The sequence below is a fragment of the Perca fluviatilis genome, chromosome 8, assembly GCF_010015445.1.
Source record: "Perca fluviatilis chromosome 8, GENO_Pfluv_1.0, whole genome shotgun sequence".
In the NCBI taxonomy this organism is placed as follows: domain Eukaryota; kingdom Metazoa; phylum Chordata; class Actinopteri; order Perciformes; family Percidae; genus Perca; species Perca fluviatilis.
This window is the reverse complement of record NC_053119.1, coordinates 11,635,550-11,661,606: the sequence shown is the minus strand read 5'-3', so window position 1 is coordinate 11,661,606 and position 26,057 is coordinate 11,635,550. Positions and strand designations below refer to the sequence as shown.

Sequence of the window (26,057 nt, the reverse complement as noted above, 5' to 3'; positions counted from 1 at the left end):
TTATAAGTCACAGTAATAATGTTGTAACATTCAGCAATTTTAGTTGCTTACCTTTCAATTTGGGTTCTAATCTGCGACATGAAATTACCAATTTATTGTTTGGGGACAACCAACGTTAAACTTTAGAACCACACTGGGTTACAGGTGCGTAGCATCGGCGACAGACACACAGGATATTAAACCTGTTTCAAGCCCTTTGCACCTGTAATTGTTTGTCCTCTGTCACTAAGACAAGTTTGCAAACTCTAACTTGAAGTACTAAAATTGATTTCTTTTTTTATTTAAAAAGTTGTTTTTTATTATTATAATTTTTAGGGGGGCTGAGATGAGCCCCCCTAAAAAGGGTCTAAAATCGGCAATGCCTGATATGATCATCAGCCAAACGTCAGAAACAAAATGAACATAATCAAAACCATGTGTCAAAAAGGGCTTATCAAGAAATCTCAATGAAAAAAAAAAAAGAGCTTATTGAACAAAGCCATGAAGTGTTCAGTGTTCACAACACACAGGATATAAAAATCAGTTTGAGTGTTATTACTTTATATGATTTTATAATACAGCACACCTCTGAATTATCTTCTTTTTTCATTTTCTTTGTATTTTTGCTATTCTACTGATTTTATGTAACTCTAATTCATAACTGTGCAGCCGTTTCTTCCTCATGTCTCTGTAACTATGTGTTTCTTGGTAAACTGCATCTGCTCTCTCTGCTGTAGTCCAGCCATTTCTCGTCAGTTAAACGCATCAATATTTGATGTACAATCAGCTGTAAACCATTACGGCCATTCAGTAGGATAATCTTTGGTAGCATAGTGCACCCACCAATATGAGAGGTGATGACCTTCATGCTTTGCAATCATTTTAAAAGCAGAATCTCGCCACAACAGCGTACATGAGATAAGACTAAACCTTCACAAGAGGAAGTTGCTGCTCACGCCTGAGCCCAAAATCTGTTTGCAAACTCGAAACATAAATCCAACAAACCGCTAGAACTCAATTCAAACCAGCTGCGAGTTTGAACTGAAAAAATTCCATTGCCTACTGTGATTGTTCATTAATTTAGCAAACACATTGACGTCCTACTGTCAGTTCTTCAAAGCAAGATCCTCGTAGAAATAATTACAAAAGCCATTTAATATTTAAGATTAATGACTATTGAATATCCATTTAGAGGACCATTAAAACATACATCATAAGCAATAGAGATTAAATACGAGGGACATTTTAATATCACTTCCGATAATGAGCTAAATGTAACAAACACACACACACACACACACACACACACACACACACACACACACACACACACACACATAAAGAAAACATGATGCATTTGCATTACTTGTCCTGCTGCGTGTCAATGAGTGTGCTGACATCCACAAAAATAATATTTCAAATCCCAGTTATGCTCTTACTAGAGACAATCTTTTGTGTATCTTCATATTCCATAAGCAAACACTCCTATGTACATGAATATGCTGCTTGTTGCCATGGCAACCGCTTACAGCAAAACCAATGACAACTGTGTTCATACACAGGGCAGACGTCGGTACTGAAGGTGCCTGTGCATTTAAAGAATCTTCAGTCAGCTTTCTCTATATTATTATTCAGCATTAGCGCCTACTTGGGTGCTTATTTTTTTATGCTACATCACATCTACAGAAGCCTTGATTTTCTGCGATACACTAGTATAAGCAAAAAAAATAAAATTTAATTTTTATTTTTTTCTATGGCTATAACTCTTATTTGTCTTCAACCTTCCAATAAAATTACAAAAAGCATTGATTTTCCTTTCATCTGAAGCACGTGTGTCTAGGCTTTTAGTGCACCACTGCCACCACTGTGCAGCCATACAAAAAGATACATTTCACAGCTTTTGCTTTTGCTTTGTGTGTTATGTTAAACTTTGTCTGTGTTCTCACAAAAATATATACAGTTGGTGCAAGACAATGGTAGGAGAGCACTTATGTACCACAATGCTGTGCCCTGTAAATCCTTTTACATGATAGAGCTAGGGCCCTTGCATCCTTTGGAAAGCTGACCTTGGATTCTTGTTTCATGCTTAGCAGCTAGGATTAAAGGAAATCTTCCTCAAACACACATTTTGCTCCAAGAGATCTGGGCCTATTTTGCCTTAGCTCTATTTCAAAAACGCAAAACAAGGCTACTTTTTAACTGCAATATGTGGCTATTGACAGAAAGGGAAAATACTGTGCAAAGGGCTGATTGTTCTCTTATCATTTTCTTTTCCTGTCAAAACTAGGTCGCGCTGAAAGGCAAAGAAACTTACTGAGATTCAGTTCTGTGGGAAGAAAAGACTTTTCAAAAGTCAAGCTAAACTCTTGGGCAAAGTGACCTCCCCATAAATTAATGAACCATTTTTTTCCCCTAGCTTTTTGGCTCTCTGTTGCTGCCATAGTGACCTATTTATGCCAATAATTACTGAACTCCAGATGGGCTCTGGATAGCTAGATGAAATTTGTATTGGACAAGGTAAACATCATCTATTAATTTGTCATCATCAAACCAAATTTTCTAATTCTGGCTTTGCCTTAAATAAGAGTTTTTTTTATATGTATAATCATGATGTAAGTTAAATGGATAAATGGCTGTTCCCTTTCTGGATTTAAAGTATTTAAAATTTCAATCGGGACCAAAAGTCAAAAGCAAGGTTTGGAGACAATAATTGCAACAATCAGCTAAGAAGATAATTAATAGGAATGTATATCTATCTGGAACAGAGTCAAGAATCCGTTCAGACAATTGCATGATCAGAAACTTTGAAATCCAGATCCTGTGTGATGGACATCAACTGTCTGAACTTTGTGTTCTTTAATCTCAAATTGGACATACTGTAGTGAAAAGAGTAATGCTTTTTTGGTTTTATTCTAAGTTCAGGCAGACCAAAGTAACAGTGGCATTAGGGAGTTGTTACATTTAACAAATAAATGTTGAACTTTTGGAAACTACAACTGGTAAAGCAGAGCAGAAATTATTTTTTTTTTAAATACAAAAAAAAAAAAATATATATATATATATATATAAAATGTGATATGTACTTGAAGTGGGATGTGGACTTGGGTAATTGGAGTTGAAGAAAGGTTTTCATACCAATCCCTTACCTCAGCCAAACATAGCATTTCAGTCTAGTGATGGAAGTGTTATGACACTTCCTTGTTAGACCATTAGTACACTGCACAAACAAGCTTTGGAACATCTCATAATCACTGAAGTACACTTTACACTGAATACGGATGTGGAACTGCTTTGACTACCTTTTCACACATTGGTGAGTTGGTTGAACAGCTTATCTAAATGGAATGGTAAAGTTATGATACATGATGTATCACACCTTAAAAGCGAATAAATTCCTCGAGGGCCAGTTGTCGAGTTTACAGGGACACACTTGAATGTAGAATATACATTTTGGTGACTGGCTATTTAACATTCTACATTCCATTTTTTTTAGACATTTCATGTCTCTGAATTTTAAGACCACAATGTCTTTTAAGTCAGTTGCCTTCTGTTGCTTACACAATGTTACTATTTCCCCCAATAACCCTAGCAGGAAGATAAGGACAGTGAAAGCCCTTGATAACAGACAATATAGCATTCAATGAAAGCTTGCATGACGCTGAAGCTCTGCAGCTAGAATACTGCAACAGGAGTAAACACTGTCAACCATGCTATATTTAATGCCTTAGGCAAGGTCATGAATGGAAGATTTCAATTTGTTACTGAGGTTAGAGTTAAAAGTTTCTTTTGTGTGTTAAATGAAAGAGATGCAGGACCTTTGGCAACATGCTTGCATTTTGTGCGCTGACAACCTTTGATACAACCCAAACACTGGAGAGCAGTACTTTATGATAAACAAACATGCCTCATCCATCGGTCAAGTCAACTGAATACACCAGTGGGCACAGAGCACAAGTGGTGAGATATGTGAAAAAGAGCATGACATAAGAGGGATCTTTCTTTGAAATTGACAATATAACAGCAAACAAAAACTCTGGTCGATCTAGCAGCTGCTGTCTGAGATAACTGCCCAAAATGACCAACACAGAGTGGGAAAAAGTTATTACTTGAAAGAGTCAAACCGATTCAGTTTCTAGCAATAAAATACAGTCTTGTACAGCTTTGCAAACATCCATTGTATGTCAATGACAGAAGCTATTATACCATAAAAACAGTAGTAGTAGTAGTAGTAGTAGTGGTAGTACACTGCAGCCAAGGGCTAATTACACATTGTCTCAAAAATGTACTATTTCATTTCCAGTGCAGTTGGAGAAAAAACATTGCACGTTCTGGAAGTATTCTACAAGTGTAAGAGTTTGTCCACTGGCATTTTCTTTGACTGTTTGCTCTGGTTCTGAGATGCTACTATGCTGCTACAGATGTCATGACTTTGTGAAGCTGAAAGAATTATTTTGTATTTTGTGATTGAAAATAAATGGAAATGACAATACATACAATACTGATAGGGTGTTGAAAAAAATACAGACATCGACACATTGCTAAGGAGAGAACACTGCTCAGGACTCTAAAAACACCTTGAACTGTGTAATTTCCCTTAATACTTTTCCCGTTTGAACTTTTTTTTTTCATTCAGAACACAAGACAAAATAAGTGTTTAGTTGGAAAATGTAAATAATATACAAAATACAGTTTTTTTATTACTTTGTTTTTGTGATCAATAAAGCCAAAATCGTAGTCGCAATCAAAATTCGATTAATTGCACAGCCTTATTTGTTTCCTCATCAAGAGTTTCAAAATACACTTTGCAAGAACATTTTGAGAGTTCCCTGTCAAAATTGTTATTTGTCAAAACTGCTTTGAATGTGAGTCCAGGCAGGAATATCTTGTGAAGTATTTTGTTCTGAGAGCTCAGACAGAGCTTACATGGATTCTCCAAAAATATCAATGAAGATTCCAGTTTAGCTTATTTGATTTTAAACGGTTGGTGAGAAGATATCCTTTGGTGAAATCTGAATAAAATTATCTACTTTTGACAACTTGTATTGAAAACTAAAGGGTCCTACTGAGGGGAAATTGTTTCTAATTGAACAAAGAAATGATGCACTGCCCCAAAGCGCGAGAAACCAATTATGTTGGAGGTGCTGAAAATAAAACAGGCAGCTTCGGAAAGCGTTCCTTGAGAAGTAATGCATGAATTCCAGATCAATCAAATACAGTCAGGATGTCTAATGATGTGCACAGATACATCATGCAGTTGAAAATTGACAGGGCAGCATGTTTGAAATGCAGCCACTGTGATGAAAACAAGAAGATGCTGGAGCTAACTTTCCCAGCACAGCCTGAATAAGGACGTTAGCTTTCCTTAAAGGGGTGATAGAATGCAAAACCGATTTTACCCTGTCATAGTTGAATAACGACAGTTTGGTGGGTAAATAGGACATACATAGAAGCTCAAAATCCCACTGACACCCCTTTACTATGAAAATCTCATATTTTGAAACTGCCTCTGAAAACGGGCGAATCCCAACAAAGCTGAGTTGCTTGCGCAAGCATCTCAAAATCCGGAACCTTAAGAGAACAGTCACGCCCCAACATTTACATAGGCTACACAACTGACCTGAGATCAGGTAGTCTTCTGAATCTAGCTAGGTCACGCAGATCTCTGCTATTCCATTACAAAATTCACTTCTGAAACTTTTTTATGCGAGAAATCAACCATATAAAGCTCGAATATGGGCCGCTTTACGAAAAAGGATGGCTAATTGCAAATTTTCTCCGACTGTGTGTCGGAGTTTAGTGCCGGTGTTGGTGCTGCCTGGGTTGCTACATCGCCGCCCTGACCGCAGTGTCAGCGAGCTTGTTACGCCCGCAATCTTTTACCGCAGCCCGCAGGTTCCAGTTAATCTTATAATGGGTATGTGTGTTGAGTTATTTAAACAAACAATCGGGAAAATAAACGCCTCTTGTCCGCGAGTCTCATTGATAGATCCGCGGTGAGATGGAGTCCATCAATGAGAGCTAGCTAGCCTCCTCCTAACTCTGACATTCACAAAAATACATTCAATTGAAATCCGAAATCGGACAAGTGTTAGCTAAGCTTTGTAAGACCTTGAGGAACCTGTAATATTCATGCCGTGACGAAATTCAAACTGTAAATATACTTTAGTTATGGCGAAAGTGTAGCTAGCTAGCTGCGGTATTTCCCCATTGTAATGAATGGGACATATAGCAAGCAGCTGCTTGTCCTACAAAGACGCCTCGCGTTCATAAAAATGCCTTAAAATCAAATCGGACACAACGGTTAGCTTTATAAGACATTGGGGAATGATGTAGTATAAGTGGTGCGAAATTCAAACTGTAAATATAATTTAGTTATGACGACAATGTAGCTAGCTAGCGCGGTATTTCCCCATTGTAATGAATGGGACATATAGCAAGCAACTGCTCGTCCTACAAAGACGCCTACAGCGTTCATAAAAATGCCTTAAAATCAAATCGGACACAACGGTTAGCTTTATAAGACATTGGGGAATGTGTTGTATAAGTGGCGTGACGAAATTCAAACAGTAAATATAATTTAGTTATGGCGAAAGTGTAGCTAGCTAGCTGCGGTATTTCCCCATTGTAATGAATGGGACATATAGCAAGCAGCTGCTTGTCCTACAAAGACTCCTCGCGTTCATAAAAATGCATTAAAATCAAATCGGACACAACGGTTAGCTTTATAAGACATTGGGACATTCAAAACCGTAAATGTATTATTTATAGATATAGTTATGCCGGCAGCTGGCCGCGGAGCCCCGTATGCAGTATCCACAAAGGGTGACTTTGCCCTGGGTATGGAGCCCAGCAGGCTGTCGCTTTCTCGTCAGACTGTGTGGAGCTCCTAAAGTCCGACACGTCTTACCAAATTTGCAATTAGCCATAAATTTTTGTAAAACGGCCCATATTTGAGCTTTATATAGTTGATTTCTCGCTTAAAAAAGTCTCCAGAAGTGAATTTGGTAATGAAACATTGCAGTGTCTGGAATATGAGATTCTGTCGCTTCTCTAATGTATGTGTATTGGGGATTCGCTCAACCAATCAGCGCGCGTCTCTAATGTCTGCGTATGGCAAGTCGCTCAACCAATCACCGCGCAGCTCATCTAAATATTCATGACCATACCATATTTGGAAGAAAAGCTCTTGTTACAAATAGGGCCAAAACACAGGGATGCATAAGGGCCCATAAAATATCAACCAGGCCATTTTCAGCCCAACCAATGTTACATACCCCATTAGGAGACCATAAGGAACAGTGTGAAATACCCTATATAATCATTCTATCACCCCTTTAAGGAATCTGATTCACATACCTCATAAAGTAAAGTGAAGTCATGGATATTTCTCAGCCCTTAAAAAAGCAAAATTTAAGAGCACAGTGACTCACAGCCATTAACTAAATGGCATTTCATTGCATCTCAGGATGTTTTACTTCATAGAACACTCCTCTTCTGTCTTGTCGACATGGATGGTCATGTTCTTGATTCAAAGGTCAAGTTGTGGTGGGTTTGTATGCAACGTGGAGTGCAAGCCATCGAACAAGAACATTTCTCATTAGAGCTCGCTGAGAGGTGTCCCTTCATTGTTCTTATGCAAATGATGAATCATTTTCTGATGCTGTACATGGCAGTTATCCTGTGCAGCAGAATATACAGTATAATCTCCTCTCTTAAGGCACAGTACACAAGCTTTTTTATACGTTTTATCCTGACGTAGAAGGAAAGAACTGCTGACAGCTTAGACAGCTTAGGCCTCTATACATTTATATTGAATATTAGGAGATTATTTTGGCATTTTTGATCATTATTTAACTATGCGTCCATTGGTATACAACTAGATGGCTTGTTGAGTGTTTTTCGTGTAGGAAATAAAAGAGGATAACAGGGATTTGAGTGAAGATTTTAGAGGAGCGAGTTTCTGGTGCTCCAAGATGTTTATTTAAAAAACATTTAATTATATTTGGCCTTGATAATTCAAAGCCATTTACAACTTTCAAATTATTGTCAAGGATACAGTACAGACCAGTAAAACACATAGACTGAAAGATTCAAAGAGAGACTGATGTGTGGACTATTTTGCGCAAAATGGAAAAAACACCACTTCCATCCCGAGGTGGATTCTGAAATGAAGTATAATAAGCAAATAATGAAAAAAGCACAAATTTCACAATGACACTGCGGAAATAAGTCTCTCATATTGTATATAATGAGGTGACGAGATAGTTACATGCTCCAAACATGCAGCTTTATCTAGATCTGTTTTCATTTCAGAGGTGTTGATCCGTCAATTCTTCTCCAATAATAACAGGTTATAATCATCTTCTGTAATTTATGTGTAAGCCACTTTAGACAAAAGTGTCTGCCGGATGAATAAATGCAATCTAAAATTTAATCTAATTTTAGACTGTTGATAAAATAACTACAATATATTTGGTTGTATAATGACTGTAAAGTCGCAGTGGGTTTCAATATTAGTAAGACTAATAAAGAAGACAAAAAGAAGAAGACAAACAAATAAAAAACATCAGGAAGCTTTGAACTCAATCCAGTCAGAGGCATGGTATCCTATGCTATTTTCCATGTTGGCACCTTATGGTGGCGCTGAAAATACAATAAAGAAAAGCCCCACTAGCTCGCCTGCATGTTTCATACATCTTCAGTCATGCGGAAGGCCGTCCGTCAGTTTTACTGCACATCGGCTTCCTCTCAGCGCAGCATCGATGAATGATGGCCCTAAGTGCAACTAGATAACTACGGCAGGGGATGATAAAAATGTGAAAACACACATCCTAGACAGGAAATTGGCTATTTTGGAGCAATTGACACAGAGGAGCTGAAGTGATGGCACTTCCTGTAATGCTCATCCCTTGAAAAGCAGAGATGTCTGGTTGTCCGCTGGGAGATAGCTACAGTCTACTGGACATATTTTATATTGAGGTGCACTAACCTAATAGATCTCGTTTCATTTTTTTTCTCTGTAGCTTTTTCTTCCATTTTAGCTGTCATAGAGTCAAACCTAAGACAAGCTGTCATGGAAAAAGTTTCAGTCAATATCCTGGTCATCTGCAGTGAAAGAAAATCAATTGTCGTTAGGGAATCGAGAGCTAATATAAGGTAGAGTCATCAGAAGAGGTGGAATTACACAATGGCTTAGTAAAAGTAGGACAATGAGGAAAAGTGAATCTGAACCTATGAAAATGGATCGCTGGTGCCTAATGGCGAGTGCAATATCGAAAGAGACAGGCAGGCATATGGAACATGTGGTGACTAAACCGTACTTCTGAGTGTAACAGTACCTGGTAAAACACAGGACTTTCAAGCCAGTAAGCGGAAGACTTTCAACCAGGAAATGCGTGTTCTTGGGGAGTGTTTTAATACAAACCACGAACTTTTCCTAAACTTAACTAGTCGTTTTGGTGCCAAAACTCAACTTTCGTCGCCGCATAATGCTCACTTTTTCTTGCCTAAACTTAACCATAATCTCCGCCGAAATGACTGGCAGCTCGTGGTGCTCTGTACCAAGCGGACAGTCACCTATTCTTGGGTAACTAGACCACCAACGACCGATGACCTTTCGTATAATATCATACGTTTTAGTGTGCATAACTTTTCGTACGATATCATATGAACCCATTCATGAGAATGCGTTGAATGACGACGATATCTAAATCTTTCATACTCAACCTCATATTATTTTTTCTCATCCTTTATTTCTCTCCTTCTATCCACATCCATGTGAAATAGTACATTTTTTTATGATAATGACCATAATTCTACAGCTGCTCTTCCAGGGTTATGCACATTAAAGAGGTCAGCAGTCTAACCTTTCTTCTGCAATCAAGGAATTGCATACCACCTCTATATTATCTGACATGAATAATTGGTAATCATACCAAGTGAACTCAGAAAGACTATTTATTCTTCTTTTTTTACCATTCATGGTACAATTCTAATTTTCCACAGTTAAAACTATTGTATACAAGTGGGTATGAAAACCACTTCAGTGCTAATTAATATTTCATCTTTGTGTTGTCATAAAGTGTTACTGGTCTAATGCTTATCAAATTGAGACCAGATGATTGCATTGCAGAGAATGTTTTTCTTATTGACCAGCCATAAAGAAAATGTTCTGCTCTTGATTAGGCAAAACAACTTAAAAGGCGAGTGGAGGAGAATTTGTGGCACTACAGCAAACACAGTGAAAAGAAGTTCATTCATGTATGTTTAGCACATAATTTAATAAATCAAATAAAGCCAAATAAAAGGTCCACTTTAAATGCAGGGGCTCACAGAAATAAATTAAAGCACTGAAAGCTTTTGCCACAACGGTCATTCAACACTAACTACAGTGGTGGAGTATTATGGTAAAATCAACTCTGTCTCTCAGAAAATACATTTATATAACTTACAACAGGAAATATGTTTTGAAGGAAATGTAATAAGGAAACTGTGTTAATTCATGTATCTGCCAAGTTGCAAAAGTGTTGATGAGGGTATCGGCCAAAATAACCAAGTACCAGGTATAATTTTCTCCAGTCAAACGATACTTGCTTTTGATCTTTTTTGTACCCATATCTAGAAAACAATAACTATTTGTATGGTTTTGCTTATAGCCAATCACCGCAATCATTCTTCAAATTGATGCAACGTGTGATTTGCCCACTGTTGCAGCAGCTACAACCCATATAGTCTGCGTTGTGGTAAAATCGAGTGCAGTGTATTTTACGGAGTCGGCAGGTAAGCATGCCGAGATGCTTCCATTCACATGATGGGTATCGAATGAAGTAGTCTTGGTTTAAAACTGTCCACAGTGACTTGAAGCATGAGACACAATGGGTTTACTGTTTTACTATTTAACCAAAACCATATTTTGTCCCCCAACCTTACCCAAAGTGCTTGTGTTGTCTACACCTAACCCCACACATGACCCAAGATGAAAACCCTGTAAAATAGTCACTAATTACTGTTTTGAAATGCCTCAAACATCTGCTTTAGAAGCACCTAAAGTCCATCTAGAAGTCCATGCATTCTAAGGGATGTGTTGGTTCACATGTATGGTGCAGGGATCTTGATTTAAAGGAACACGCCGACTTATTGGGAATTTAGCTTATTCACCGTAAACCCCAGAGTAAGACAAGTCGATACATACCCTTCTCATCTCCGTGCGTGCTGTAACGCTGTCTGACGGCTCCAGCATTAGCTTAGCCCAGCACAGATCCTGCAGGTAACTGGTTCCAACTAGCCTACTGCTCCGAATTGTGACAAAAGTGACAAAAACACGCCAACATGTTCCTATTTAAATGTTGTGATTTGTAGAGTCACAGCGTGTACAAAAAACAACGTAACATGAGACAGCCATCTTCTATCCGTAAACAAACCGGGAACTATATTCTCAGACAGGCTTGCTGCGAGCATATCACTCCGCCCAAGTACTATATTCTTCCGCCTGAGAATATAGTTCCCGTTTTGTTTACGGTTAGAAGATGGCTGTGTCTCATGTTACGTTTTTGTTACACTAATGACTCTACAAAATCACAACATGTAAATAGGAACATGTTGGCGTATTTTGTCACTTATTCGAGCAGTAGGATTACTGGAACAATTCACCTGCCTGTTCTTTGATGGGCTGATGCCGCTGGAGCCGTCAGACAGCTTTACAGCACGCACGGAGATGAGAAGGGTATGTATCGACTTGTCTAACTCTGGGGGTTACGGTGAATAAGCAACATTCCCGATAAGTCGGCGTGTTCCTTTAAACAAATGAACTCAGGTGAGATGAGAGGATCAGATGTTTCAACACTTGAAATGTCTTTTGTGACCGCTGTGAGATGAGTCGGCATTGTTAAGCCTAGGTTGATAGCAACCTCACACTTTTCCATGCCAGTTGGTGTCATGTTGTTTTCTCCATACTTCCCATAACTGTGCTAATTGTTGTCTTGTTTCAAAATGTGTCAGACAAGGCCTGCAAAATCAATGCATGTCAGTGGAATGATGTTAGAAACGATGTTAGAACTCAAATTATGTGTGCTGATCAGCAGGAATATCTCATAATTGGGTAGTGCAATAATACTCACAGGCAGTAATTGCTGTCCTGCTGATTCCAAAGAGCTGCTGGAGCTGCTGGAGCTGCTTACTGCGCAGAAGGCGGTAGGCTGAAGGTGTGAGGTGGGCAACGTCTCCCCTTAACCAACATACCCTCGCAGCATTCCCTCTTCACTTTATCAGCCACCTGCAAGAACCAAGCAACAGTGCAAACCTTACTACTAAGTTTTCATTTCTAAAAATGACCATTTGAGGAAGTATAACAACATGCAGTAAGCATAAATCCTTTATTCAAACAACAGCCACAATCTATTTTTCTCTATGATAAAAAACAATTTAATCAGGTGTGCATGTAGTTCCTGCTTCTTCTGTGCATTAAAATATAACTTATTTTCTCGAGTAAATTGCTATTTCATTACGCTCCACAAAGTCAGAAGCAATTTAGAGAAGAGATGTTTTAGTGGGCGTTCATACTGATCTTAAGAAAGCCCTTATCACCTGATAGTTAAGCAGCACTTACTAACATTAGGAGGGGGTGTCCTTTGACTGAGGATCCCAACCACAGCCCACTCCTGTCACAGTGAACAAAATTAATTGCCGTTTCTGATTTCAAGAGCAGGAGTCTACGAATGTGTACTTAGGTGCAGCAGAAACAAGCTATCAACACAACACTGGCAGATGCAGTGTTTCTGGCCATCTAATGTCCAATATTCACTTTATATTTAACTCTGTTTTGGTCACCTCCAACTCCCAGGGGAAATACCTGTCTCAATAGACGCTCAATTCTCTTCTATATTCCCCAGCTAGTCACTAAATGTGTCTGTCTGCTGTTTGTTGCTGGACAGCGCAGTGGGAATGAACCAAAACACTGAGCTAAAATATACTAAAATGCTTCAAAGAAATGGAGTGGAACTGCAGGGTCATTTGATTTATTGTTAGAATAAACATTGATTATAGCATCTTTAAAAAGACCTAGATGATACTCCAGAAAGGATACCAACATTTAATGAAAAGTCTGGCCTCAGTTAACCTAAACTGTCGTTTATGGTTTAAGTCATTCCTGGTTTAAACAATCAACATGATTGCAAGTTCACAGCTTTTAAACTACCGGCAAGAAAATCCTCATTTCTCAGGATACCTTCAATGTACCTACTGTAAGGCAGAATTAAATAAATAAACACATTGAGCATAATAACAAAACCGCTGACATCTACTTTTATAGATGTGGCCTACCATTCACAAAAAGAATATATTTTTCTGTGTAGCAACTTTATACCGAGGAGGCTCTTTGCAAAAGTTCACAACAGTATTTCTGCTTTTGGATTTCACATCTCTACTTGCCGCCAGTAATAACCACATGCTCCATTTCCCTCTCTGTGGGTGGGATACCATCAGACTTTGGAAATGCCAAAGATATCCTCAGTGTTCAGAGGTTGTGGATGGCACAGTTAATTTGTTCCTTCATTACAGAACAAAAATAACAAAAGAGCTTATGGTTAAATAATTAATATTCACATTTCCAATAATTGATTTTGTATTACAGTATTTTACTTGAGAGGCTAATAGTATCGCCTGATGACGATGAAGTTTTGTCGCTGATAATGACCCAAAAATCCAAAGCTGTAACCATTTGTTATGACCTTTATGACCACACATTCCTGTAATATAATTATAAAGTACAAGCTGAGATACATTGATCAGCAAACCGTGCAAAAGGCAACGGCCATCAAATGGCTTGGCAAACATTTGATCTTCCATATACTGATACATACTCACAGAACTAGCTGATGCATTTAAATCAGAAGGGATGAACTTCCCTTTGATTTCCTGGCTGGGGAAAGTAAGACCTTGGATCCAATGCAAAGTTTTGCATCTGTGCTGCTGTAACTTGTCTGCAGAGTTATTGGCAGTAATAGAGACACCTTGTTCTTTCTTGGCAAGATGTTCTACATCTCATCTGCCTCATTACTGTTAAAACAATTAATTTCAAAGCATGGTATTTGGTTTCAGATTATGAACAGCATCTGTTTTACATGTCACATTATTAGTGACACAGTGTGGGAGCAGCTGTAAAGATACAGCTGCAAATTCTAAACTTACATGTTACTTATGTACGGTATATTGACTTAAGCCAGGGCATATTTCGGATAAACAATATTTGGCATTTGTGGCAGGTACCACTTTAAAAGAAAAATCAGATGGGCAGCAACAGTCTTAAGTTAATGATTTATTTTTTTTATTTTGTGGCATTTTAGGCCTTTATTTGATGGGACAGCTGAAAACAGGAAAGAGGTAGAGAGAAGGGGAATGACATGCAGCAAAGGGCTGCAAGTCAGAATCAAACCCGTGAGCTAACAAGGCGTCCCGAATGTTGACTAAATGGGTCCCTGTTGTGGATTTATAAAGCAGAGGTCGTCATTTTCTAATGTAACCAATGAATGTGATTATAATTTAACTTTAAACTTTTTTTATGATAGCAGCTACTGGCAAAATTCAAAATGTCATTATGGTCTATGACAAATGCCAATATGGAGTATAAAGCAGGAACCATGCAGTGAAACTTATACTGTACAAGTTCAACTTAAACACAGAGGGAAACACACACAGATAGTTGCCATTAAAAACTAATTAATTCAGTCACTTACGAAATGTATTTGACATACAAGTGTAAAGCTATAAATGATGAGAAGCATCAACAACAATGGTGTAACTTGCTCTGAGCATGCCACCTTGCTAATAATGTACAGAACACTATACAATCGTATCTAAATAGCTTTTTAGTGGCTGGTTTAGTTGGTTGGCTGGTTGGTGGAACATAAACCAGCTGAAGAATGCTTGGAAAAACTTATGGTTAACATTTGTTTAATTTGTGTCAGTTAGCTTTTAAGAAGCAGTGAATAAATGTATAAAAAGACCTTCAAAGAGGTTCTGTGTTATTTATAACCCGTACCCGTACTTTGTGCAATAGTGGGCTGAATCAACAATGGCAGACGATTCATGAGGTCAAATCTTGCGGTCAGGGAAAATCAACTCATGTACTTTATACAGATGTCCTTTCTTTTTCTTTTTTAGCCATTATGCACTTTTCTACCAGACCATGTGTGATCTGATGTGAGGTATTGTGCTATTCTCCCTATAGAGTCCTAACAGCTGTATTTAAGCATTAACAACATTACTTGAACTTTGCTTAAATAGCAAACATATTACGCTTGGCTTTCCTCTGATAATGCACAAGTAGCTGCTTTTAGGAAACATGGAAATTAGCTCCCCATAAAAAAACTGCTGATATTTTGGGGAATTGGCCCATCGTTTCCACACTGAAAGCCGTCAGCTTTGGCATTAAAAAATTATTCCTGCCACTTCGTCACATTGACAGGACCTCCGAGAATATCACTCATATACCACCGCCACTGCTGCCGCGCTACCACCACCATGGCATGCAGAGTAGCCTAGCAACTAGCTACATCATGTTACTTACTTTGAAGTATAGCTGAGATTCCAAGGCAGCAAGGGTGCTTAACTGACATATTATGAAGACAGAGTCAGAGGGAATAACAGGATACAGACAGTTACTTGACAACAAAGCAACTTCTCCTACGACAACCTTGGGATAATCACAGCTAAAAGACAAAAGCACACACATTTATTCTAAATAGAAATTGAACACTATATAACAAACAGGGTACTGGGGAGAGAGACGATGAGTCTTTGATAAACACCATCTTCACAGCATTTAATCTAAACATTTAAAATGGAGAACAGGGACACAAATACGATGGAAAAATAAGCATGATAGACAATTGTGTAAATTAGCTCTGCATAAAAGTAGTTTCAAGGGTAAGAGTTCAAAATAATAAATAAGAAATGTATGCATAAGTAAATTGTGGCTCATCAGCAGAAAAACAAATAAAAAAAAACTTGTGCTAGCATTATTTTACAAATAATCTCCATGAGCAGCAGTCTTTGCTACTGATAGCTTGGGACTTTCCTTCCTTTGATTGTATTTTACAGTGCTAAAATTACTGTTTATTTACATGGAGTCTGGTGGGTTTAGCAAACGCAATTTCGCAAATGTTTTTATGTTTAAAAAAAGGATCTTAATCTTTAACAGATAGGCTGAACTCCTTAGAAATCATTTCCATAATGTTGTCAGACACTTAAGAACATTAATCTGAGCCTGTTAGTGGCAAAACAAGCACTTTTGTGAAGGTAAATTACAAGCTGGACAATTGCCCTATTAACTGTACTTGTTTGGCCGCTGTGGACTGCAGCGATCTTGCTTAATACTGGACTAATTTCAAAGATTGTTGTTCCCACCAGTCACTTTGACGCAAAAACATAGGAAAATAGGGTCCAGGTTGAAAAAAACTGTAGTTACCCTTTAACAAACAACAAATCTGTCAAGAGGATTGGAATAGTTAAATTTCCCATTATAATTGTATCTATAAAATTAATTATAAAATTGTATCGCAGCTACTGTAATCGCAGTAGCTCAGATGTAGAGCATGTCAGCTAGCTAACTCTAGAGACAGTAAAAGAGAGCCTGTTTCTCCAACTTTGGTCAGTTACAAGGCAGGATTAGCTGGGAGACTTCTAAATGAGGGCACACATGTAAGTAGTTCTTTTGTAGATTATGGTGAACTTGTGTGTGTTAAAGCAGTGCTTTGCTATTGAGAACGACGTAGCATGCTAGCGTTAGCATTAGCGTTAGCATGCTAACCACAACCGTTAGCTCTTAGCGTTAGCATGCTAACGCTAACGCTAAGAGCTAACGGTTGTGGTTAGCCAGCTCATTTCGGACTGTGACGTCACAGTCCGAGCCGATTTTGAACAGCTCACTAGGACTGAAGACAGGACACATTCAGAAACTGTATCTCACTCAAAACAGCATGGATGGATTTTTTTCAAAGTTTGTATGTGTGTGGAAGCACCAGAGACACAAAAGAACACCCCAAATCCCAGAAAAAGTGTTTTTTTCATCATATGGGCACTTTAATGAACTTTGGCGCATCAGACGGTTCACGCCTCGTCATCGTCCATTAATACCTGACAATGGACACCTCGTCGGGCATTAACCCGCTTATACCATGGTCACTTGCCAAATAACATTTTGTTTCCCTGGCTACGCCTGAGGGTTTGTCTGGAACAATCATTCACATCACATAAGATTATTATGCAATGCAAACGTTATTCCCTACTCCAGGAAATAGGAAGGACCTTAGATACAGCTTGCCATCCGCAACGGGAGACCATGGTATAATACTATGTAACATGTACATTAACAAAGTGGACTGTCTACATTTAGTAATGTTGTTGGGTACACCCATTTCTCAGAAATTTCTCCAATTACAATTCTCCAGAAAGAAAATATGTCGGTATTTTGTGAGTACGTAGATTTCAATTATCTGTCAGAATGATTTTGTAAATATTTCTCATTAAATACATACTTAGAGTTAGACTAGAACATTTATAAAATTCTCATCTTTGTTGATTAAATATTAAGCTAGAGCACAGAGGGCTATCTTATCTTAGCTTAGCTTAGTTTAGCTTAGCATAAAGACTTCCTGGAGTCTCTGCTGGTTTCTTGGCAACCTTACAGTGATGACAAGATTGGTAGGCAGATTTTTGTTTTCCCTTTCTTCCATTCTTTATGCTAAGCAAAGCTAACTTCCCCTGGCTGTAGCTTCATATTTTACGGACAGATATAAGAATTGAACTCACCATCTTATTCAAATTGTGGTTATTATTTGTTTGTACTAAACAACACAGCATTAAGAAAACATTTATGGCTCATCAGAGCAGATGAGAATGACAAATATTTTTCACTATACTAAACCTTAAACTGCCTTTCCTCGGTTCCACAATGATGAGGAGGAAACAGTGCGTCTCCTAAACCAATGAATATTACATGCTCTGCTTTACTTCCACCTTCTAAAAAAAACATCTAATCTCACACAGTTGTTGTGTCCAGGAGGTCATGGCAGTGTCAAAATACTTTGTAAAAGCAAATAAAGCAAAGCACTTCTCAGGAAGCTGAAGCTTCATTTGAGTTAGTTTAACCCCATCACATTACAGTACTTACAGAAAATACATCTCCCATTTTCTTGCCCTTTCTTAAATTTTTTTTATAGCATAAAAGCAAGGACAAAAACGCTATAGGCTACAGGGTCATGTGAACCACCGCACGGAAAGGGCCACCAGCACAGATGATTAAAGGAATACCTTCAGCCTTGACATTCTGTATTTTGGTTTGTTATTTTTCCTCTGCCAGCTCAATCCCAGTGCAGTGAAAGCTTGCGTGCTATTATTGTTAACTGAAAATTGCATGATAGCATTATTAGCAATTGTTCCTAAAACCTATGGATAATACAGGCTGATCTGCATGGTATGCTGTACATTACTGTACAGTGAAACAATTTAATTGCATTGCAATTTGATTAAATGAAGTAAGATGTCTGTCAAGATGGACATAAGCATGATTTCAGAGTTGTTAGTGATGACAAATTCAGTAGAGCTATGCATGCCTGTTTTCACAGTGCAGTGCAGGAAGTTTATTGTTTTGGATCTTTACTTCATTGAATATGAAATATTATACATGGTCCTCCACTGCAAGACAGTGGTACAGCAACAATGGACTTAAAGTTTTTTTTTTTATCTCCATCAAAACAGTAGAATGTTCTTTGCTTTCACCGTGTGTTTTACATGCCAAAGATCAGACTCAAAAAAAGCAAAACCTGAAGATGGCTTCAGGTGCACACTCGGCAGGTCATTTTCTACATTCGTTTTTTAATGTGAATGTAAAACTCTCAAATTAAAATACATAAAAAAGCTGTGGATGTTAAACATCTTACTGCACAAGCTTCAACAACACACATTAAAGAGCATACGCAACGTTCGGAAGAACATTTGCTTATTCTGAATTAAGTTTATTTATATAGCACATTTCAGCAACAAGGCAATTCAAAGTGCTTCACATAAAACATTAAAAGCACCGAGACCAAGTGCAAAAGAAACACACCTCAAAAGAACATTTAAATACAATAAAAAAAAAGTAATTAAAGAGCCGAGAGAATAGAAAATAAAAACAAGGTAGAATAGACAGGTAGAATAAAAAGTTACAGTGCAGTGTAAGAAATTAATAATTTATTGAAAGGCAGTGTCAAACAGAAACATCTCCAGTCTTGGTTTAAAAGAACTGAGAGTTGCAGCGGACTTGCAGTTTTCTGGAAGTTTGTTCCGGGCATATGGTGCATAATGCATAATAACTGACCACTGCTTCTCCATATTTAGTTCTGATTCCGGGGACAGAAAGCAGACCTTTTCCAGATGACCTGAGAGGTCTGGATAGTTTATAATGCAGCAGAAGATCAGAAATGTATTTTGGCCCTAAACCATTTACAGCTTTCTAAACCAAACAGTAGTATTTTGAAATCAATTCAAAGAGTGATGTGATTCACTTTCTTGGTTTTAGTGAGGACTCAGGAATCATCTGCAGCTGTCTAATGGTCTTTTAGTACAGTGGTTCCCAACCTGGGGTCCGGGCACCCCCAGGGGGGGCGGCAAAGATCACAGGGGGGCGCAAGTCTTTATCTGGTTTGAGGTTGAGGTAAAAAAAAATATTTGCACATGTTAAACAAATTATGATAATACACTAGAATATATAATGTGTACAAAGGTCTGTATGAAAACTATATATTTTGTTGTATCCATGTTTTTCCTGTCGCCAGGGCATCACTATTTTATGAATGAAACATGGTGGAGAAATGTAACAGTGTTGATAACTCCTCTGTATCAAAAACGAAAGTAAGGCTCTATCTCAAGAGTTACCTCAACTTCGGTTTCGGGGGCGGGGGCTCAGCTTTTCTAGTCATGAGTAGGGGGGGCGCCAAGGAAAAAAGGTTGGGAACCACTGTTTTAGCAGACCTTTGAAAAAATGACAGTGGTTGAGTCTACTTAAGATAAATGCATGGAAAGGTTTTTCCAAATCCTGCTGAGACATAAGTCATTTAATCCATAATATATTATTAAAGTGATAATAGGCTGATTTTTTAATTGTCCTAATGTGGCTGTTGAAATTCAGGTCTTAGTCCACAACAAGAGTGCTTAACTAAGATTTCTACCTTGGTCCGTGGTTTTTAACATTGCCGATTAAAGCTGAGCGCTGACTTTAAATCTTTCCTCCAACTTTAGGATAAAACACAGTTGTGTGTTGCATCCTTTGTCCATATATGAGTATCTGTGTACAAGGTGCAGATATTAGTATTTGGTACAAACTTGTTTTGTTTTTAAAAAGGTCCCTGTCAGTAAACTCGAAACTATATTAAATGTAACATTATTAGCCTAAAACTTGTGTTGCTTTCAGATGAAACCTGTTAGGTGCACTTCAAAGAAATGCTGTCCTGCTACTGTTCTTGTATATTTAGGCAGTTCCTCATTCAAAAGTGAGTAACATTATGAAAAAAGACACCACTTCGTAACATGCTACAGTCTTGATTTATAATGCTCATAATAAGTTATGTCTGAGCTCTTTGTGACACCCAAGAATATGAATAAACACATAGGAAACAGTAAAAATGCTTCCCAATCTGCTGTAAGTCATATAATTTGATTTCCCCATCAGGGTCCAAATATAGCTGATGATGCAGCGTGACAGTCACCAAAACTGTCTAATGAATGAGTACTTATTAGTCCATATGACTACATGTTTACAGCTCCAGGCCTGTGTGAACTAGAAATAGTGAATAGCATGAACTACAGGTATAAAAGAAACAGGTCCTTGTTTGCAAAAAAACACAACACTCAATGTTGGTTAGTAGTTGTCTGTATGGGTAATATTTGTTAAATTTTACATGTACTGTATATTATAAAAACTGACCAAAAGTCCCTTTTTTATTTTACTTTCACATTTAACCATTCCCAATTCATTCTCGGCATAACAATTTGAGGAGATTGGCTATTTATGTAGCACTAGTCAAGCTCAAAAACACATTCCAAATAACCACAGTCAATGTCCCACAAGGCAACAAAAAACAAAAGTAATCATGCGCTCCACCGAGCCCTTGTTTCAACGGTTCATGACGCCTGCTCCCGCTCAGTCCTGTATGTCCCTTACCGGCTAACGTATTTCAAGATGGCGCATGAATATGGAGCGTCTACCCCAGTTTGTGCAAATGCAAATGTAAAATTTCAAGCCAAAAGGAATACTTGGAATTGATGGTGGAGGTAAATATTCATGAAAAAAGTTTGTGAATGGGCAACACATATTTTGATAATGAACAACTAAACAAGTTACACACTGGACCTTTAAAAGTACAACACAATCGAGGTAATTAGAGAAGCCAAGCAAAGTTTGGGTGACGGTCAGATTTTAAGTCTGTGTCATCAAGGGGAAAGATGCTGCAGGTGCCGGCTGTCACATTAGTTCCAGCTCTAAATGGAGGGCAGCAGTTTAACTGGCGTGGATGAAAGAGGTGTTCAGGGAGCTCTGCAGGTCCACCTTAATTAACGGATAAGCAATTAATCAGTTACTCATTTGTGAGGGGCAATTAACAACAATTTCAAATCTGATCTTAATTGTGTTGTTATTTGCTTTAAGTATGCACTGTGCCTTTCCAAGTTTTACTCTGCAGCCGCTAAGAAAGGTCCAGTGGTGATTAAATATATCATCATATGTTTTGGTCATTTTCAGAGCACAATGAGGAATCTGAGCACAGTCATGATTCAACATTTGCACCGCTCCTTGCCAATTTCTATCTAATCCATCAAATAATTTCCTTCACACAAGCAAATTAATCTTACATGTATAATTATAATATCATTAAGTGGTTGCGTATCCTTGAAAATGATGCCTAAATTATTTCATGTATCATTCCGTCCAAGGTGTTAGAGGAAAATAAAAAAAGCTGCAATACAGAATGTGCCTCTCTCACCAAAGAAAATTTCAGCTTTGTTTATTTTGTCACATAAAACATTAGCACAAACTGTTTTTGGCTCGTGAGCTATCATATTGAATAAACTCAAAAGATTATTTTCAATATGCTTTAACAGAAAAGAAATGCAATCATATATATATAATAGGAAATATTGAATGTACAGTGCAATGACTAAATATTGTGAACAGTCTCATAACTTTAGGAACTTCAGCCAGATACATAACAGTATCAGTCCTGTAAGCAGATGCAACTTTTTGTCTTTTTTAATTTTAAATTTTTCCTAATGGGTGTCTGTCTCATAATTAAATTCTGAAATATTGCTCCCACTTACTGTAACTGCTGTCTTGGGTGGCTTATTTCTTTAGAGATGAGTAATTATATTATTGAGAAAAGTTTATTAAAGGGATCAAGTTGCAGAACTTTTTTACCTCCTAGCATCTTTCTAAGGGCATATCCTCCTTTCAGTGGTGATAGAAGCACCAGCATCTCTTTGAAGACCAAGTCATTTTACTACATGAGGGGAGAGAATGTCTGATAAAGTAGCAGAGAACCATTATGACAGTGGCTTAACTTTAATGATGTAAACAGTTTATAGACACAGTGCCCACTTTAGGGGCAAATCAACAACTAAATGACATAACTGAGCAACGTTTGGTATCCATCTCACATTTTAGGAAAGCACTGACCCGTTGTCAGTCTCAGATTTTACATCAAAATGAATAAGATTACATATAGATCAGAGGATTCTAACTTTAAAAACTCCTCCTGAGAAGATAGAGAAGATAAATATACCCCATACAGTAGGCCGTATTTCTCTGTGATTGTTTTGGGCAGCTATCCATTAAATTAATCAACAGGGATGCTAAGGAAATGAGCTAAGAGGAATAATCAGCCTTTAGACAACTTAGAAGAACATGACTGCACATTTAAAGTGCATGATATATCTACTCATTAATGCATAGCCACTAAAAGCATGCTTATGCTCAGAATGTTTTGGCCTGATGGCTGTCTGGACAGAAGAAGCTAGCGCAGTTCATGTCAACCTGCAGCCCAGTCATGAATATTAATGACTATACCATGAGACCACAGAGACTCATTATGATGCTGGGCCATTATTGGAGACCTACAGCACAGGCTGCGGGATTTGCAACCTTGGGATCAAATAAATGACACTGAGTTTGGCCCATTTACATTACAGAAAGGCCAACATACAACGGGCAATAGGAGCAAGTACAATTCTTACCTTATTGTAGTTGTGTAAGTAAGTGTTGCAATTTATTTCAATTTTGGTGGCTTGTGGCACGGAGGTAGAGTGGTCGCCCCAACCACAAGGTTGGCAGTTCAATCTCACGCTGCTCCGTCCACATGTCAGTGTCCCTTAGCCTGAACTAAACCCCAAGTTGCTCCCCGGATGCTCTATAAATAGCTGTCCACTGCTCCTAATACTAGAATTGGTTAAGAATGCAGAAATAAAATTTCGCTACATTGTAATGTGTGCATGTGACTATTAAGAATAGCGTTTGTTTTTTTTAAGTTTGTTTTTATTTTATGGTGTTATTTTCATGATGACATAGAGTATATATTTACAACATTGATCTACAGACTAATTCACACATGGCAGGGAATGTTTCCAGTTTTGTGTAGAGGCAGACATTCCATCTAAATAGACAAAACACCAGTCACTATTAACAAATGCACTTCACCTTGAGCATGTGTATTTGCGTGCCTGGAAAAGACTGTCTCATGATTAATTTATAACAACTGCTTCTATCGACATTGCATGCCCTGACTGCAGCAGAACAGTAGCACCATGAAGGATGCTACTGTATCTGATGGCCAGATGTTGCTGTGGCATTACACAGTCTCAGAATATACACAAAGGTTCTCCCCTTGAACCTTCCCTATCAAAAAGGTCAGCAACACACATTGCTTTGTGCCGACTCAGTATCACAACTACTATTACTCCATCACTTATGCAATTGGTGTCTTGGGTTCGGTTTTTCCTCCCTCCAGACTGATTGCCAGTCTATTATGTTGAAAAATAAATCAACATCACGCTCTTCCTCTTCTGTCTAAACAATCGCTAATAATGCAGTGGCACATTAAGCCCTCCCTTCCCCTTTAATAATGGTTTTATGGTAACACCCGAGAGTCCCGAGACACACATACTGTATTCCCTCACTGATGCTAAGGGAATGATTTATATTAGCGCTGCAACGTGATACCATATTCATCACATGGCACTAGGCAAAATAGTGAAATTTATACCCAGAGACACTTAATTCACAAATGGATTGAGGAGTGGTCCAAGGAAAAGAAAGCAAAAAAAGAGGCAAATTCTAGAGCAGCAGATGGTGTAAAATGACTTGAGATTTTGGTGTGAAACAACTTGAGATTTAGTGCATGACTAACAAAAAATGTTGCCAAAAGCACTTGAGGTTATTTTATAAGCATTAATGAGATAAAGTGCAATGGAGTGGCTTTTTAGGGTCTTGAGATTAATGGCTAATGTAAATTTGTGATTCTGTAAAACATCCAAGTCCTGGGACTCAGAAGTACAAACAGTCTGAATAATTTGGATAGTAAGATAATAGGATGCTGACACATTTTCATACAGTCAGCCTCTAACAGTGGTTGAAATCTTGATTACGGATTTAATTTTGTGTTTTCAATTTAAGATGAGTGAGGAAAACCTTATGTTTGGGCAAAAATAGTTTCACTTTACTGGGCTAAACGCTATAGAATGTAAACAAAGCATTTAAGTCACGAGTGTCCGGTTCTTATATCTCAAAATGCATGGCTATTATAGCATGAATCAATGCATAAGTAGCATTTTACTGTTGTAGCTGATGGAGGTGGAGCTAGTTAGTTAGAATCCTAGTTCCAACCTGCATGGGGTCCAGTCACCTGCAAAGGGCCACAAGATAAATCTGAGAGATAATAATGCTGGAGGAGAGAAGAAGAAGAAAAAAAAAAGTTATTCTACTCAACTTTATATTCTATTTTTGTGTGTGTTTTTTTTCTCAAATGTTGCTTTTTTTGTTCAATATTTGATAATTTTACCTGTTAGGACTTCAAAGAGGAATTTAAATGAAACCATCTGAAAAGATTAGAGGGGAAATCTGTCATTCATAGAACTGCACTATCACACAACTCAGGGAACCCTAAACTACTCACTGTATTTTGTAAAAGGGTGTGATCCACTGGTTTAATCTTAAACAATGCATTGTATTTTAGCATAATTTTTTATGTTAATATTTCATCTGAAAACATGTATTGCAGTAAAACGTACATTTCCTTCTGAAAAGCATTGGAGTAAAAGTATAAAAGTATAAAAATTTAAATGACACTGCAAATCAGTTTTCCCTTTGGAATAATACAGTTCATCAGTCAATCAGTCTCAAAAGATCTGTTAAAAATTAAATAACATGACAAATTACATTTAGATAAAAAAAATAAATGACCACGTCTTTGAAGATGTGTACACAGAGGTCCTAAGATGTAAGCACTGTAGACTGCATGGGAAGCCCCCCTGAGATTTCTCCCCCCATCTCAATAGCCTTATCTGTGATGTGCAACTGATGAACTCCTAAAAGACTCTCTTAGTTTCACCCGTATGGATCAACTGACAGAGGGACAGGGGGGGCTTGGTCCATTTCTCTCTCACTGGGAGATAAGCGCTGTCTGTCAGCTTGATTGACGTTTCAAAGAAGAGCAGCCTCTGTCTTTGTGGGGGGACTTGACTTCTAGATAGAGGCTTTCTCAGCCATTCGCTGGACTAGTTTCTAATATAAACAAGCCAGCCAGACAGACATAGCTGCTTTGTTTGCAGCCATAAAGAGGTATTATGATGCTGAAAACTGAATAGCAAGACCTGAAAACTGAATAGCAGACTTCAGCAAACGCAGAAAGGGACAATAAGGCTTGAGAATGGACAAAATCTGTGAATTTAGGATCCAGTATACATGTCTGGAATCAATGATTACAGAGCAGGCATAAAAAAAAAACTAAAAAAACACTGGCATTATTTTTTTTGTTTCCCACTCAAAAGCGTATAAAAAA

At 37.9% G+C, this 26,057-nt stretch overlaps 1 protein-coding gene across 1 annotated transcript in view; it reads right to left on the bottom strand.

Annotated features, from left to right (window-relative positions):
* The window catches only part of lingo1a (leucine rich repeat and Ig domain containing 1a), a 137,749-nt gene that overhangs the window by 57,905 nt on the left and 53,787 nt on the right, over window positions 1-26,057 (bottom strand). Inside the window, exon 2 of the mRNA XM_039809307.1 lies at window positions 12,096-12,250. The gene's annotated coding sequence lies outside the window, so the exon portion shown is untranslated. The remainder of the gene's footprint in view (window positions 1-12,095; window positions 12,251-26,057) is intronic.